At 41.3% G+C, this 17,273-nt stretch overlaps 1 protein-coding gene and 1 long non-coding RNA gene across 2 annotated transcripts in view; one reads left to right on the forward strand and one right to left on the reverse strand.

Annotated features, from left to right (window-relative positions):
* XKR4 (XK related 4) overlaps window positions 1-17,273 on the forward strand; it is a 401,273-nt gene that overhangs the window by 139,283 nt on the left and 244,717 nt on the right. The window lies entirely within an intron of this gene.
* On the reverse strand, window positions 1,461-7,812 carry LOC137518925 (uncharacterized). Its single transcript, XR_011020928.1, has 3 exons — window positions 7,740-7,812; window positions 3,766-3,985; window positions 1,461-2,150 (listed from the first exon to the last, which is right to left on the reverse strand). It is a non-coding gene; the product is annotated as an uncharacterized lncRNA (long non-coding RNA).

Genomic DNA, 17,273 nt, shown 5'->3' on the forward strand with positions numbered 1-17,273 from the left:
CGCAGGCGTACTACTCCGGGTCATTGCGACCCGGAAGTAGTAAGAGGCCCAGAGAGGTTCGCCAGGCGAACTGTTCGGCCCAACTCTAGTGATTAGTAGTAATTAAGTTATTGGCAAATGAAGGGGAATCGCTCTTGTCCGTTACGGTGAAGTGGTTAAAATGCATATAGTGTGAACTGAGCCATAGAGAAACATGGGCATTACTTTGAAAATCAGTTTTATTTCAGTTATAACTGAGAGCAACTTATTAAAGAGAAACTCCGACCAAGAATTTAACTTTATCCCAATCAGTAGCTGATACCCCCTTTTACATGACAAATCTATTGCATTTCACAAACAGACCATCAGGGGGTGCTGTATGACTGATATTGTGGTGAAACCCCTCCCACAAGAAGCTCTGGGACCGCGGTACTCTGGGCAAACTGCCACAATGTAACAATGTTCACAGACAGGAAATAGCTGTTTACAGCTGTCTGTAAGAGCCAAAACAGCTAGGAGCAGCTACATAACCTGCCCACAGTAAAAATGTCACCATGTAATACATGTCAGAATGTGAATCTGGGAGAGGAAAGATTTTACAATGAGCAAACACTGACTAAATCATTTATACATAGTTATGGTAAAAATAAAGCACTTTTTTTACTACATTATTTTCACTGGAGTTCCTCTTTAAGTTCCTTTTATGCTATATCAGTTGCTGTCCGTTATAACTGAAAGGAAATTGATGTGCAGGCCAGTGTCCATGTTTCCCTATGGCTTTTTTTCACACTTTACGCAGAAAAACTGAAGATTTTCACAATGCACTGCCATGGAAAGCTTAAAGGATACCCAAACTGAAATGTGACATAATGAGATAGACATGTGTATGTACAGTACCACGCACACAAATAACTATGCTGTGTTCCTTTTTTTCTTTCTCTGCCTGAAAGAGATAAATATAAGGTATGCAAGTGGCTGACTCAGTCCTGACTTAGACAGGAAGTGACTACAGTGTGACCCTCACTGATAAGAAATTCCAACTATAAAACACTTTCCTAGTAGAAAATGACTTCTGAGAGCAAGAAAGCGGCAAAAAAGGGGAGTTTCTTATCAGTGAGGGTCACACTGTAGTCACTTCCTGTCTGAGTCAGGACTGAGTCAGCCACTTGCATACCTTATATTTAACTCTTTCAGGCAGAGAAAGAAAAAAAGGAACACAGCATAGTTATTTGTGTGCTAGGCACTGTACATACACATGTCTATCTCATTATGTCACATTTCAGTTCGGGTATCCTTTAAAAGGAAATACATATGGCAGCCTCCATATATCTGTGTTTACAGTTCTCCTTTAAAAAAAAGCTTATATTTGCTTGATTTGCACAAATAATAAAAACCTTCTAATTTGTGTTGGACTGGGTGTATTTCTATTTATTTAAAATCTAGTGAAGAAATAAAAAAAACATCTACTGTGAATGGAGGTAGATGCTTTGCTGCTGCGATTAACACGCTTGTCAATTAAAGAAACAAAAGTCGCCTGCCGTACCTTGATCCTACGGAGGAAATCCCGGAGATTACACCGCCCAAATATCAGATGTGTAATCCGCTTGACCCTGGAACAGCCTACACTACTCCTGCACATGCAGACTCTAAATCCTCTGCAATAATCAAGAGGTTAAAAATAAAGACTGACAGCTAATGGTGGCAGAAGCTGGCCTGTCATTACTCTTTCCATTGTGCTGGGGATTTCAGTATTCCGCACACCTCTTACGCTTGCTGTAGGTTGACATGGTTGCGTGCTTGGTGAAAACAGTTTTAACCTTGAAGTCATTGAAGTACAGCAGCACATCTATTCATCACTGTCTTATTGTCCCAAGACATTCAATGTTCAAACACCTTGTTGACCTACTTCTCAGCACAGTTGTTTCCCATTGGATGATCCATTGAATTACAAGTCTTTGGCGTCATGTCATGAAGTTGATAAGTCCTTCGGTAACCAAGGAGCTGATCTGTATTGACACTTATCACTGTACAGAGTTAATAACCATATCATTCTCCTACCTGCCATCCCTTCATGTTCAGCATTGCTTTATCATCACAGAGCAGAACAAAGTAATGCATAGGAAAATACGCCAAGTAAAATGGTGATGTGCCTTATTCCTGAAGGATCCTTTCTAAAAGGAAAAAAGAAGTCTCTTTTTTAAAAAGTCTTTCTTCATAGAAATCTTAAAATGTACTCCTTTGTCAGTAATGCAAATATATTGAATTACTTATGTTGATCACACTAGGAGAAATGAGAAGATAGTAAAGTCTCCTATAACTGCAGCACAATGCCTTGTTTGCACACTTCTTGTCTGTGCTCCGCCCCTCTACCTAAGACTACATACACGGGTCATTTAACTGTTGCCTGTTGGGGTCAGGAATCCTTCAGGCGACTAATCAGGGTCGAGTTCTGTGTATACAAGTCAGTAGCCTAGAGGCTAGTGATGTATCTGTTACTATCAAACAAGGAGGAGGGGCGGTGCATGGTGCACGATTATGCTGCCTTCAGTGGGAGAGTACCCTCAGGGGTTGATTGGACATTACTAAAGATCCAGCATGCCAGATCTTAAGGCAACGTCAGGGGGCTCAGGTACACACGCTAGATTCTTGCCCAAATCGGACTTTATCTGCTGTCACGGTCGGGTTTAAGCATGTCTATGTATGAACAACTACCACTACATTTGTTTAAAACAAACAGAATCCAGGCTCATCACCTCAAGTTTTGAAATATAAATAAAGTATAAGAAGAGCATCAAAGAGGGTGTGGCCAAAAAAAAAAAGTCATTTAACCATTTCAATTTACACTCGCATGCAAATCCATCATCCAGGAACTACTGCTGTTTTAAAAAACACAGAGTTTGTGCTGGTGGGAAGGTGTATTATACCTTCCAGTGAGTGCTTAAAAATCTCAATTTGAAGGAACAGAAAGTGTAAATGGCACAGAAAGACACAGGTCACATTTCCATTGCAGGTAACTGCCAGTGTTTATAAATTGACTTACGGTAACTTAAATCAGACTTTTAATATCCAGAAATGTTTGATGTGGTACCACACCATGCCCACACTTTATAATATGACCCGTAAAAAAATACTCATATTTAAGTGCGGGCTTACAAATGATTTACACTCTGGCTATTTGATAGTGTAATGGTCATTATTGTACTGGTGAAGGGCACTGCCTTTGACATGGGAGACCAGGCTAGGGTCAGTACCTATTGCAGCAAGGCGTTCAAGGCAAGACTCCCTAACACTGCAGGGTGGCCTCTTGAGTGCGTCCCAGCGGCTGCAGCTCTTGGGCGCTTTGAGTCCAACAGTAGAAAAGCGTTGTACAAATGTGTGGATTTTTATTGTAAATTGGCCTTACCACACTGTAATGCTCTACCTATGCAACATTCACAGTAAAGTGGGTGTATTGCATCATAACGGCTTGCAGCATCGTTGAATTTGCACGTTAACAGTAAAAGTGAAGCATACTTTTCTTTGACTGTATGCTTCACGGTACCCCAAACAATACGAGCATAACTTGTGGTGTCGCTGTCCCGATTCATTGTGCTGTGTTTGTGCTGTCACAGGGAATGCAATGCCACAGCCACTGTGAATGTGGCCTAATAAGTGCACCTGCTTGTGTGAAAGGTTGACAAATCATTCAAAACCCATCAGGTATGTATAGCCACTGTCCCTATAATGTCCAGTATTCACTTATACAGTACAGCCATCTCTCATTCAAGAATTGAATAACTTTCTTACTGCTTGAATGAAGCATGTGTTATGGTCCTTCTTTACAAATCTGCTGGTTTTGGCCTTTCTTTTGATGAATCCCTCTTTGGCTATTTGTTGCATGATGATTTCTGACAGATGGATTGTGACTCATGTCTCCCAGAGCAGAGGTAATACCATCTATTTTGCTGTGCCGTAGGGAGCGCTCAGTGCCAGGGGTCAGATTCATTGTCCATCGCTGACAGTAATTCTGAGTTAAAATTGATTAAGTTCATTTTAAGCAGAGTTGGAATTAGCCTTGTTCATACACTCAGTTTTACATTAATTAATTCAAGTGTTTTGTCCTTGGAGAGGCAAACATAACAAATCTGATATGTGTGGTACATTGGTTAGTGTATTAAGCAAATAGTCAACACCGTCTTTGCAGCCCCTGTGGTCTCCGTGATCAGTCTGCCGATGATATTACTGCTCTCAGGGTTATTCCCGCCACAAGGCAAGGTAAGGATTTTGTCTATGAGATTGTCATCTTTCTTTATTTGCTTTCTAGTGTGGAATAGGATGGGGTCCAGAATTCTTGCGCTGTCTTACTTGCCCATACTAGAAAGGAGTAATGGGGGATTGTACAATTGAAACAGACACATGGCTTGATTTACTATGTTTTTCCGTAACTGGAGAGTGTCAGAAATGTTTGTTGCAGTGATAACAATGTGTGTGTGTGTGTATGTATGTGATTCCCTGTATCAGTGAGTATAATATTTATGGCTACAGACAGTCCATGATTAATGTGTAATTCCCTGGAACAGTGAGTATTTATGGCTACAGATAGTCTTGTGTGTGATTCCCTGTATCAGTGAGTATAATATTATGGCTACAGATAGCCTTGTGTGTGTGATTCCCTGTATCAGTGAGTATAATATTTATGGCTACAGACAGTCCACGATGAATGTATGATTCCCTGTAACAGTGAGTATTTATGGCTACAGATAGTCCACAATGTGTGTATGATTCCCTGTGTCAGTGAGTATAATATTTATAGCTACATACAGTCCACAATATGCGTGTGATTCCCTGTGTCAGTGAGTATAATATTTATAGCTACATACAGTCCACAATACGTGTGTGTGATTCCCTTTGTCAGTGAGTATAATATTTATAGCTACAGATAGTCCACAATGTGTGTATGATTCCCTGTGTCAGTGAGTGTAACACTACACTGTCCGCTCCTGCTGGCCGCACATGATCCGGCCGGCTACACGTGGGAACAGAGCCTAAATTGTGTATAAGTGCATTTCACACATTGAGGTCGATTCACTAAAGCATGATAACTGATATAACTGCTATCACAGCAGTTATCACGCGATCTGCCACGCGCAAAAGATTACTAGGTGTGATAAGCGGAGGTTTGCACGCAATCACGTGCGCGTTTCACGTGAAGCACGTAGGTGATCGTGCACAAACCTCTGCTTATGCCGCGGAGTAACCTTTTACGCAGATCGTGTGATAACTGCTGTGATAGCAGTTATCACGCTTTAGTGAATTGACCCCATTGTTAGATGCTTTTAATGAACTATAAATGTCTATACAGTTTTGTTTGTATATGATTAAGCATGTTTTCATCTCAACATATAATGTGATGGATTAAAGTTGAAGTACCCCCTGAGCTGGTCTATAGTACCCCTGGGGTCCATGTACCAGGTGCTGATAACCTAGAAATATCTAGTGCGTAAAACGTGTTGCTTGTTACCTTCTTCCAAATTTCTCTTTTACTGTCAGTTTTCCCTGCTTGCCTTCCGCTTTGCTATTCATTTATTTATCATTTCTCTCTCTTCTTTGTTTTTTTCCCACTTTATTCCCTATACATTTGTTGTATCATTGCAGCTTTAAGTCAACACTGCGATATTCATTTATTCACAGACTTCTCCAGGTTAGAGCAACCTAACCGAAAGAAAAAACATTTTATATTTATCTCACTCCTTAGAACTGGAAAACAATCTTATTGTGCAAAACTCTGTTTTGTGAGGCTCAGGTTTACCATATTGTATTCCACCGTGTCACTGTATGCAGGAAACTTCTGTAGCTTACACTTACATATACACAGCAAATATCCTCCTAAAAACAACATTATAAGAGTAACAAATCTCACAATAAGAACAAAAAGCACCAGCAATGCAGTATAGCTACGTCATACTACTCCTCAGTGTTTAAAGCCCCGAAATTGGATAGAGCGAATTCTGAAAGCAATCGTGTTGCGAAATTATAAGTACTTCATTGAAACTGAACTTTTCTTATTGAAAAACCATTTGTGTATCCAATCGACATGCTCGGTGTGAAATTGGTTGCATTGTCGATCAAGCATGCACTTGGTGGCAACGATTTTAATCTGATTCGATAATAATTATCAAATCGCCGCGCCGCTAGATATATGGGTACTTTTGAAGTGGCACTATAGCGAAAAAATGTAAAATTTAAATAATGTGCATACATAGACAAATAAGAAGTACGTACGTTTTTTTTCCAGAGTAAAATGAGCCATAAACTACTTTTTTCCTATGTTTCTGTCACTTAGGCTTCATTCACACTTCATGCGCTTCTGTCCGCTTTTTTTCAGCACATCAATGTTAGGCCTCGTTCACATGTCTTCAGCGCAGATGGCTGTGCGATCGGAACGCAATGCGTATGATAGCACGCTATCTGCGCCGCTGCCCGCTGCGCTACTGATCCCATTCATTGACAGTGATGGGAACAGCTCTGCGCTTGCGGGCAAAATGCAGGCAGCAGTACGCAAGCGCTTCATAGTGCATCGTACTGCTGCACAGTGCAGTAGATGTAAACTGTAGAAGGCCGTTCCTGCGTTTCAGCACATCATACGTGCTTTCAAATGCGCACGGTAGCGAGTATGATGTGAACGAGGCCTTACAGATACATGTTGCTGAAAAAAACTGGACACAAGCGGACAGAAGCACACTGGTGTGAATGAGCCCTTACAGAAGGTAGTAGAAATCTGACAGAAGCGACAGGTTTTGGACTAGTCCATCTCTACATTCTCAGGAAGGCTTTTAATCTTTATAAAAATATTCCCTAAAAAGAATTTAAACACTGGCCAGCTTCCCTGCTCGCTACACAGTCTTTTGGCAGTTGGACAGAGCAACTGCCATTCACTAAGTGCTTTTGAAAATAAATAAATCCCTGAGAATCCCCCATGAAGAGATGGACTATTCCAAAACCTGTCGCTTCTGTCAGATTTCTACTACCCACTGTAAGTGAGAGCAACATAGGAGAAAAGTAATTTATGGCTCATTTTACTCTGGAACTGCTTACTTGTATGTGTTTGCACATATTTTAAATTTTACATTTTTTTTGCCATAGTGCCCCCTTTAAAGATTTACAACAGATCTGGAATTAACTTTTCTTCTCTTGATTTTTCTTCTCTTGATCTTTTTTTCCCTTGATCTCGCCCTGATCTATGCTGTGCATACCTAAATAACACTGTATTTCTAAATATCTAAACCAATTGTCCGGAACTGCGAAATATATTTTTTTCTATGTTATGGGGCAGGTTCAGTAAATTACAGTACATTATCAGCATCTGATATTCACTACTTCAAAACAGTTAATTCTGCCTGTAAAGCCTTGTATACCAATATGAGGATTGTTGCCCACCGAGATCAAAACTCTCTCAGGCGACCTTTTAGGCCTGTGTGCTCTACTGACTCTTCTGTTGCTATGGAAGGGGAAGAAGGGACAATGTTGGGACGCTGGTTGGAGTAGTAGGGGTAAGGAGGAGAACAATGCTGTCTGTGTTCAGCCAAGAAGATCCAACACTGTATGAGGAGAGTACAGATACCACTGTTGCATGTAGCATTCTTAAACCTTGTACACACACCAGATAGTGCTTGGCCCAAATCTTCCTAGAATCTAGCATGTGTACAGTGGCCTACAAACTCCACTGATGTACCAGCGAGAACTGATGAAGAGCAGGCCAATGGCATTGATCTCCCACTCACCTCACATGCTACGTGCTGCTCTGTTGTGTGCTGCCCTCCTCCCCTTTCCATAGCAACATAATGCATCACTATCTCACAGGCTAGCAATGTATCAGTACAGACCTCAGCCCAAACTGTCATCCAAATCCCAATCCTCGCTGGCAACAGTAATCGTGCATGTCTATGCACCTTTACTAGATTATCCTGGCAATGTCATCTGGTAAATCATGTGCGCACATAGAGTGGGAGCTATTCGACCATGGGCGGGCTCTAAGGAGATGCAAAGCTATGACAAGCCACTCACCCACCCAAAAATGTTTTAAAGTAGGCAGGTACTGTTATCATTTTATACTTCAATGTTGGATTCCACTTATGTAAAGTCATAGGATTGTTACTGTATTAGTGGTGGCTGAAAAACTCAATTAAACACCTGAAAATCGCAAAAAAGCTACTCAACATACCAACTGTTTTGATTTTTTTTTTTTTCTAATACCATTGATGGCTGTGCTCATCTAGAAACTGGTGTATACTACGTGAAAATACAATCCAGCTTCTGAAGTCAGGTGAGCTTGCAGATAATTATAGCTTAAAGAAGCCCCCGTACTGAGATCAGCAGTAGGAAACGCTCTCTTGGTCTTGTGCATTGCTGCTCGAGATCAAACAGATGGTATACTCCCTGCAGAGAGGGTTAAGGGCTTGCTATTTAAGTAGCTGAGTGGCTCTAATCAGTGATTTCATGAAGTTTAATGCAGGCTTACATATATAATAGACTGCTATTTGTTCTGCTGCCAAATTAAGTACAATTCAGGTATAAAATTAAGAACTGGCATTGAACTGAATATCTCAAAAAAGTTCACTGAGGTTTCAAAATAATTTCAACATAGTGAATTCTCTCTTTTTTATTATTATATATAAATAATAATTTACACCTTTAAATTCCAGAACCTGGATGTCATATATCAAGGCAGCTGGTATTAGAAACCTCTCAACAAAAAGAAGGTTAGGTGGTTTTTTACACACAAAACTTGGTCTGTACAAAATGATAATTCCAGGGCTGTGGAGTCGGTACAAAAATCTTCCAACTCCAACTACGACTCCTCAGTTTATGAAACCTCCAACTACGACTCCGGGTACCTAAAATGGCTCCGACTCCTCGACTCCGACTCCTTAGTCTAATACTTGCCAGGGCTGTGGATTTTGTACAAAATCATCCGACTCCTCAGTTTATGAAATCTCCAACTCCGACTACGACTCCTCAGTTTATAAAATCTCCGACTCCGGGTACCCGAAATTACTCCGACTCCTCGACTCCGACTCCACAGCCCTGGATAATTCATATTAGTTTTGGAAAAATCTGTGAACAGTCGTGATTCGGTAGGTTTGAAGATTTTGACCAGCTCTTCTAATTAAGGTGCCCACACATGTAACGATGATGGGAAAATTCGACCAAGAGACAAATCTCTCTCTAATCGAATCTAATTAGAGAGAGATCTGCTGGCTGCCCATACACCGCAGGCCTATACGCGATCAATTTCATGCTGAAATGCTGTGATGTCACACACGTGCCCACGTTACTCCAGCAACCACGTGGGACGCGTGTATGGACCAAGGACTGTGCCTGGAGCCAGCGGCGGATGAGCAGCGGCAACGGACAGGTAATGTATAGTGCACTGGGGGGGCACATTGCACTTTAGGGGGCTGCATCTGGAGTTTTGGTGCGTTTGGCGCTCGTTCTGTTATCGCTTACAGTTACTGCTTCGCACCCGGTTTAGCAAATCGGCCCTACATCTGGCAGGATGTCTGACCAATTCATATGACCAATTTCAGCACGAAATTGGTAGCATTGTCGGTAGTGCATGCATTTGGCGGCACCGATTTTCATCCGATTCGATTACAATTGAATCGTATAGTTGATCAGTCGCCAAGTCGCCTGATGTATGACTACCTTTATTGCGTTCTAACTCTCTCCAGCCACACAGAAGATCACTGGAAAACTGTCACTCATAATAATCAGGGAAGATTACACATGACTGATGAGTTGTGCTCGCTTTAGTCATTATCTGGGTGCTCGATCTTTTTACATACCATCACAGTGTTCTCCTGGCCGGGTGGCATGAAAAAGTAGCCGGGTTGGGTGAGAGCTGGGAGTGCAGGGCTGGCGCAACTTTGCTTACAGCATAGGAGGAGTATGTGGTGGTGAGCCGATGACAGCCGGCTGCTCACCAAAATGAGCCGGGTGGAGCACCCCACTAACAGATCCTGGGAAGAACACTGCATCAGCATTTTACCTTATTCGGAACATCACACTTTCTGGGTCTGATTGAAGGTGATAGAGGATGGCATACAGCAGGTCCTTTGGATTAGTTTACCCTGGCTCCATTGCAATGACTGCATCCTGCACAGTAGGTGCTGAGACAGCATTGTGCAAAGAATCATGGGCTAAGAAACGTGGGCTACTGTGGCTTTCTGCACATCCTGAGTCATGATCAGTTTCATTGAAATGAATAAGAAATCTTACGCCTCTACGGGCATCTCTGTGTCTCATAGGCTGCAGCTGCATTGTTACCACACATGGCTGCCACACAGACTTTTTACAGATTCACCCAGATAGATCAGGGAACAATCGTTCGTTGGCGGAGCTCTCCAATCCATCTGGCCGTGGGAACTCTGCTTTGGAGGCGCATGATTAGCAGGACTTTGTTGAATTAACTTCAATGAGTTCTGGGTCACCATGAGCTTGCTGGTTAGTCTGTACCTCTCGGTGTTACAAGCCCTACTCCATAGAGCCAGATTAATCCATGCCATGCACTGATGAGGATCAAACAATCCGAAACAGTATGTATGCATGTTGGATTATTATGGCTCTGTTCAAATTAACAAGCTGACACATCATTGCATTCCAGTGGTTCTGGAGGTGTGTTTAGCTTCTAAGGGCAACAATGGTTAATTTGCATATATTCAGCAGTGATGCACTGTGAGACATCTCAAGCTCACTCCAACCTGAATTATCGCAAATTCTTTCTGTTTTAAGAAAGCAAACTTTTGTTTTCTTTAGTATTTTAGTAAGTGGGCTTTTAGGACCATTGTAGCCCCTCACACACTCCAATGAGTTCTGGTTCACCATGAGCTTGCTGGTTAGTCTGTACCTCTTGAAAAGGAAATAAATATGTCAGGCTCCATATCCTTCTCAGATCAGGGGTAGGGGGCTTCTAGGTTTCACCATGAGTTCCCACAGGTTTTACCCCCACAAGTGTGGCGTAATTACCCTCTCCTTGTGGCTGGCTTAGACCAAAATGAATGTGTTTGCCCTTCATGCGTTTGTTGTGCAATTGGATTGTATCTGAATAAATTCTAAAGCAACAAACCCATATGAGGAAAAAAAAAAGAATAAAGTTATTTGTGCTCCAGCACACATCTGCTTCCCGTTCTGGGGCAATCATAAAGTTATAAAAGTAGAACCCTAGTAAAATGTTTTTTTATTGATGTCAAGAAATAAAAGTCAATTTTACATAAAATAATTACCGGTATGTCCTTTTGTAATAATATAACAACAACAAAAAATAATAACACAGGTCTGCAAAAATATTTTTTACGAGAGCTGTTTAGGTCATTCCACGTAACCTTTATGTTTTTTGGTGCTCTGAATCCAAAAATTACCTCCATTGTGTCATAGGACATCACGTTTTTTGATAATTTGTGCAACTGTTAACTAAGGCGATACCTCAAAATAAATGGAAATTGACTTATACAATTAAAGTTTTATTACTTTTTTTCATGAAAATCTTTATGTGAACTGAAATGAGTTCACCTACACACGCTAAACTCGATTGTTCTTCCCTGTGAGTCTCCTCTTGGTGCATTTACGATCGTGAGTATCATCTGGAATGTCTCTCTGAAGCCTCCAACAGCAGTCTGACATCACTGGCTCCATTTTCCCTTTAATGTCATGGTGGAATTCTTCACCTTGTTCTTTACTCACAGCTCCCAAATTTTCAGCAAAATACATACCTCCCAACTTATTGAGATAAGCAATAGGGACATGTAAGCAATGCCCCTGCCACACCCTAACCGCGCCCCCAGCACACCCCTAGTCACACATACCATAAGGATTTCATGAGAAAAAAATATATATTTTTTAAATTCAAAGCACACTAGTCCTTTCTATCCTGGTTCATTGTCCTTTATATTCACATTCGAAAATAAGAAATATATAAAAGTGAACCTCCAGACTAAAAATCTACTCAGCAGCACTGAAAAGGCTTGGTGTTTCTTACCTCCCTAGCGGTATTGACAGATTATCCGTCCATACAAATCATGCTGTGAACGGTATAAACGTGCATACACATCAATACTCTCCTGCACTGTATACTAGACCCTTGCTTGACACATTTTGGCAAGTTACAGGAAAAAAGTTATAAAAATTAATTGTATCACTTTTGCACAGAAATCCTGGGGAAATTGAATGCCAGAGAGGAGTTTCACAGCATCAAAACTTTGTTTTTCTTACCCAAGCCTCATTTTTAGCTGCACAGAAGAAAACCGCCTGGGCATTTTTCCCCTGATGCTGTGCAAAGCATGATGGGATTTCTGATGTTGTTGTTCTCGTTTTGCTGTTTGGTGCAATGTTTTGTTTTTCAATGTTGAATTTGAGATTTGAATTTGAGATTTGAAGCCTAGCGCGCGCAGCTGGGAGGGGTGATCAGGACACAGGACAGTTGGAACTGTGTCTCATGCTCCCTGTCACCTTCTTTCAACCAAAAATATGGCTGCCGCCATGAAAAAGATGGCTGCCCCCATGAAATCACAAACATTTGCCTGTTCTTTTAAAACAGGGTGGGTAAGAGATTATATTACCTATCTATTTTAATGAATATAACTAATGTAACGTAATGACAGTATGTTTGTTCAGGCTGAAGTTCCCCTTTCACTTAAAGGATGGGAGAGTCAATTAAAGGCTTATTAGATTAGAGTCAATTTAACACATATTTTAGTAGTACATATATTTACATAGATCTGTACATGAGTCCTGAAAGAGGGACAAATGAAGAAGAAAGAGGGACAGAGGGACTGGATTCCCAAAAAAGGACTGTCCCTCCAAAAGAGGGACAGTTGGGAGCTATGAAAATAGTCAAGGTGGAACTGGAGGCAATGCACTTTCAAACTTGTCAGGCAGCCTAAAGCTTAAAATGCTTTCTTTTTGTAGTGAGGATCTTTGTTATTGCCTACATATTTCTGTACGACTCCTTAAATGCACTCCACCCTTCTTTTTGAAGATCCAAAAATTTGATAAATTTGAAGACAATTTAGCATTTTGTGGCAAGTCTAGGAGTTTTTTCAATATTTTATTTGTTTTCAGCACACCAAAATACATGGAAATTTGATGAAAATAATCAAACAGCTTTTTAGTTGAAGACCTGTGTAATATGTGCCCTATTTATTTTTGTAATATGTTATTTTTACTTTAACATGTCATTAAGGGCCCTTTTCCACCAGCGCGTTTGCGCTGGCTGAATCGCAAAAACGCAAACCGCTAGCGATTTTACAATCGCTACGGTTTGCTTTTTAACATAGGAATCGCGGTAGGTCATTTCCACTACCGCGATTCGCTTTTGTTGGGAACGCGAACGCGCGGCGGAGCGATAATTGCCGCGATTTTGCTATGCAGTGCATAGCATAGCAAAATCGCGGCCGCAAACGTCGGGGGAATCGCCGGTTTTGCGATTCAGCAATCGCTAGCGTTCAGCATGAACGCTAGCGATTGCAGGTGGAAAAGGGCCCTTAAGAGAAGCAGAGGTGGGATTTACTAATGCTAGTGGGGCACAGAGGCTGGTTGTGCACACTAACACCAGCCTCTGTTGCCCCATGGTGTGCCTCCAGGACCCCCCTGCGCGCCGCTATACCCCCCGCAGTGCTAGCGACACACAGCGTGTCGCCAGCTCAATGTTTACCTATGTGCTGCCTGTCAGCGCCGCTCCCCCGCCTCCTCCGTATCGGCGCTACCCGCCCGCGTCCCTTCCCTCCCGCTGATTGGAGGGAAGGGACACGGGCGGGTAGCGCCGATACGGAGGAGGCGGGGGAGCGGCGCTAACAGACAGGCAGAGGTAAACATTGTGCTGGCGACAGGCTGTGTGTCGCTAGCACTGCGGTGGGTATAGCGGCGCACAGGGGGGTCCTGGAGGCACACCATGGGGCAACAGAGGCTGGTGTTAGTGTACACAACCAGCCTCTGTGCCCCACTAGCATAATTAAATCCCACCTCGGGTTCTCTTTAAAGAGTAACTGTCAGGCATAAAATCAAAAATCAATTATTTACTTTTATCTGGTGAACAGGTAATAGGAATGCTAACCAGGCAATCCAAAAGTTAAAAATCACTCTTACTTTGTTTCTCCATAGAATATCATTCCCCAGGTCCCCTGGCTCTTATTACATACACTGGCGGACAAAGGAAGTTACAGGGCATGCTGTTTTTTTTTTCTTCTTTACTTTCCTCCCCTTTTTCCCTCAGACATAACTAATGCAGCCTGTTTGGCTGAAGCCTCTTTCCCTCCCTTTTTCCCCACCCACATCTCTGTTCCTCTCTGATTGGCTAAAATTTCTCATGCTGAGAAAATGGCTCTCCCCCTGCAGAAGCTTCTATAATCTGATTCATACAAAAAAAAACCAGCTCTGCAGAGTTGCACAAATTGATTTATGACCATGCAGTTTCTACTACAGAGTTGGGTAAGAGTGTCTGAAGACTGGGAGGAGGGCGAGCAATGCATACACAATCAGACACAAGAGAAGATACAGATTAAAGGGGGAAATGACATCAGGATTGGGTTCAAGATAGACACAGTCAAGACAGAAAATGCTAAGGATTTTCTCCTTTTTCACAATAGAAAAATCACTAAAATCAAAATGTGTCCAGTGCAATACATATGTCACGTAAGTAGAGCAAGTATTTATCTACTTACTGTATATATATGTGTGTGTGTGTGGGGGGGGGGGGGGGGGGGAGCTGACAGCTCCTCTTTAATAAATTCATGACTATAACAGAAAAGTGGACATTGTTAAGCAATTTGGACTTTACATTTCCAAAAGTTCTTTTTATCTTTTTTTTATTCTGGTTTTTTTTTCTTTTCTTTTAGTCAGCCTTGAATTGGTTGGTGAACTCATCCATAGCATCTTCTGTTGCATATTCATAACTCCTGTTCCGGAACAAACCGTTAAGTTTGATAACACTTTTTTAACTTTCCAAAAGCATCTGCAAAGTATGACAATTGGCAATTGAATATTCAGCCGTTATTTTTTTTTTCTTCTGCTCTCTCTATTTAGAAGATGTAAAAAAAAAAAAACACGAACAGTTGGTCAGATCAAAATAACGTGTCATTATGTAGAACACCCACTTGAAAAATGAAAAATCTTACACCGCTTCGGAGAAAAGTAGCTGGAAAAAAGTATATATATGCTGCTTAAAAACTATTGCAAATAGCAAGCAGATGCAGCCCACATTAAACCATCTATCAAATGTGGTGTTTAGTTCTGTTTTGTACTGGGAAACTGCTGAGAGGGATATCGCATGAAAGAAACGCTTAATAAATGCCTAGTTTTGTGAACGAGAATGGCGGATGTGTTCGGTAATCAAGCAGGGATTATTTTAAAAGAATGGAAAACGGGAATTTGAGTAGAAGAGAAAAAAAAAACCTTTAATGACTATGTACAGAATGTCAATTACGCTAACATCTGCAGGCGAGTCAGCAGGAAAGTTGTAGAGTTTCATTACATTTATTTTGACTTAATAAATCTGCCAGGCTTTACATCCTTTTTCGCTGTAAGCAATGTAGATATTTAAGCACATATGTAAAGAGGTTCTCTGTTTTATTTCAAAATGTATTCCGTTTGAGCTGAGCTCTGCAATGACTGCCTTGTGGGCAGAACTTTTCTTTTTAGTGTTGAGTAGCGTGGTGATAGTTTGTATCCCTAGTTAGGGTCGGTTCACACTTGATTAAAGAACGTATCCGTGGCTCCGCTTTGCTTGTTTTCCTTAAAGTGGATCCGAGATAAACTTTTACTCATTGCATAATTGTGTTCCTTTCATATAGTTTATAGGGCATTCCTCAAGCCATATACTTTTTTTGTTTTGTTTTAATACTCTAATTCCCTATAAACTAAACAAGCCTCCCCCACAGCTTTTTCAGAGTGCCTTGGCACTGTAGCAAGGGCTTATGGGAACTCAGTCTGGGCAGGAGGAGGTTACTAGCCAGAGATTTCAGAGGCAGAAGGGGAGGAGGAGAGGAGACTGAATTTGTCACAGGCTGAGGGCTGGAGATGCTATCAGCTTGCCTGTGTGTAATGTAACAAACAAAACAGTGCTGTCGTATCAAAGGAATAAATAATCATAAACTGTTGAAGCATTTTGCAGCTAGATTTGCTGTGTAAACGATCTAAACTTTAGATAAGATATATAGGCAAGTTACTTGTTATAGTTAGTTTTTCATCTCAGATCCACTTTATAGAGGAGCTGTTGCGAAAATCTTAAAATTTAAAACACATAGAAATAAGAAGTACATTTCTTCCAGATTAAAATGAGACATACATTACTTTTCTCTTATGTTGCTGTCACTTACAGTAGGTAGTAGAAATCCGACATTACATACAGGTTTTGGGTTAGTCCATCTCTTCATGGGGGATTCTCAGCATGGCCTTTATTCTTTATAAAGACATTCCCTGAAAAAGATTTATACAAAGATGCTGCCCAGCCTCCCTGCTCGCTGCACACTTTTTTGGCAGTTGGATGGCGCAAGTGCCATTCACTAAATGCTTTTAAAAATAAGGAAAACCCTGAGAACCCCCATTAGAAGATGGGCAAGTCCAAAATCTGTTGGTAATGTCAGATTTCTACTACTTACTGTAAATGACGGCAACATAGAAGAATAGTCATTTACATCTAATTTTACTCTGGAAGAAACATACCTCTTATTTGTATATGTTTACATGTATTTTACATTTTAGGATTTTCATGACAGAGGTCTTTTAAGATTATAAGAGGTCATCAGGGGACTCAGCCCCACCTATGACTCACACACTGTGAAATCTTATTTTAAAGTGAATTTGCCTTGAAGACAACATTGCTGTATTGCTGCCTGACATCTTGCTGTGTTGGCCACTAATTTCCTAGTCAGATTGTACATTTCAGCTTGCTTATCGAATCAGTGGGCATTTCTATGTGATATAATGAAATGACTTAACACGCAGCCCTCTAGCCAGATGTTTCTCACGAAGCCTCTGCTCTGTTAGCATGTTTGTCCCCAGTTGGATCTCAGCTGAGCATATAACCCATAGCATTTGTGCAGTTCTAACTTCCGTTCACTACTTACAACTGGCTTATGTGTTTCATATACAGTATATTCTGGCGTATAAGACTACTTTTTAACCCTTGAAAATCTTCTGAAAAGTCATGGGTCTTCTTATACGCCGGGTGATACAACCTATCCTGTTACCGCCTCTCAGATCTCGCTGCTGAGGACTGTAGTGAAGGACTGTAGTGAAGTTGACTAATCCAACCAGTCAATCGC

The sequence above is a fragment of the Hyperolius riggenbachi genome, chromosome 5 (genome assembly GCF_040937935.1).
Source record: "Hyperolius riggenbachi isolate aHypRig1 chromosome 5, aHypRig1.pri, whole genome shotgun sequence".
NCBI classification, from domain to species: domain Eukaryota; kingdom Metazoa; phylum Chordata; class Amphibia; order Anura; family Hyperoliidae; genus Hyperolius; species Hyperolius riggenbachi.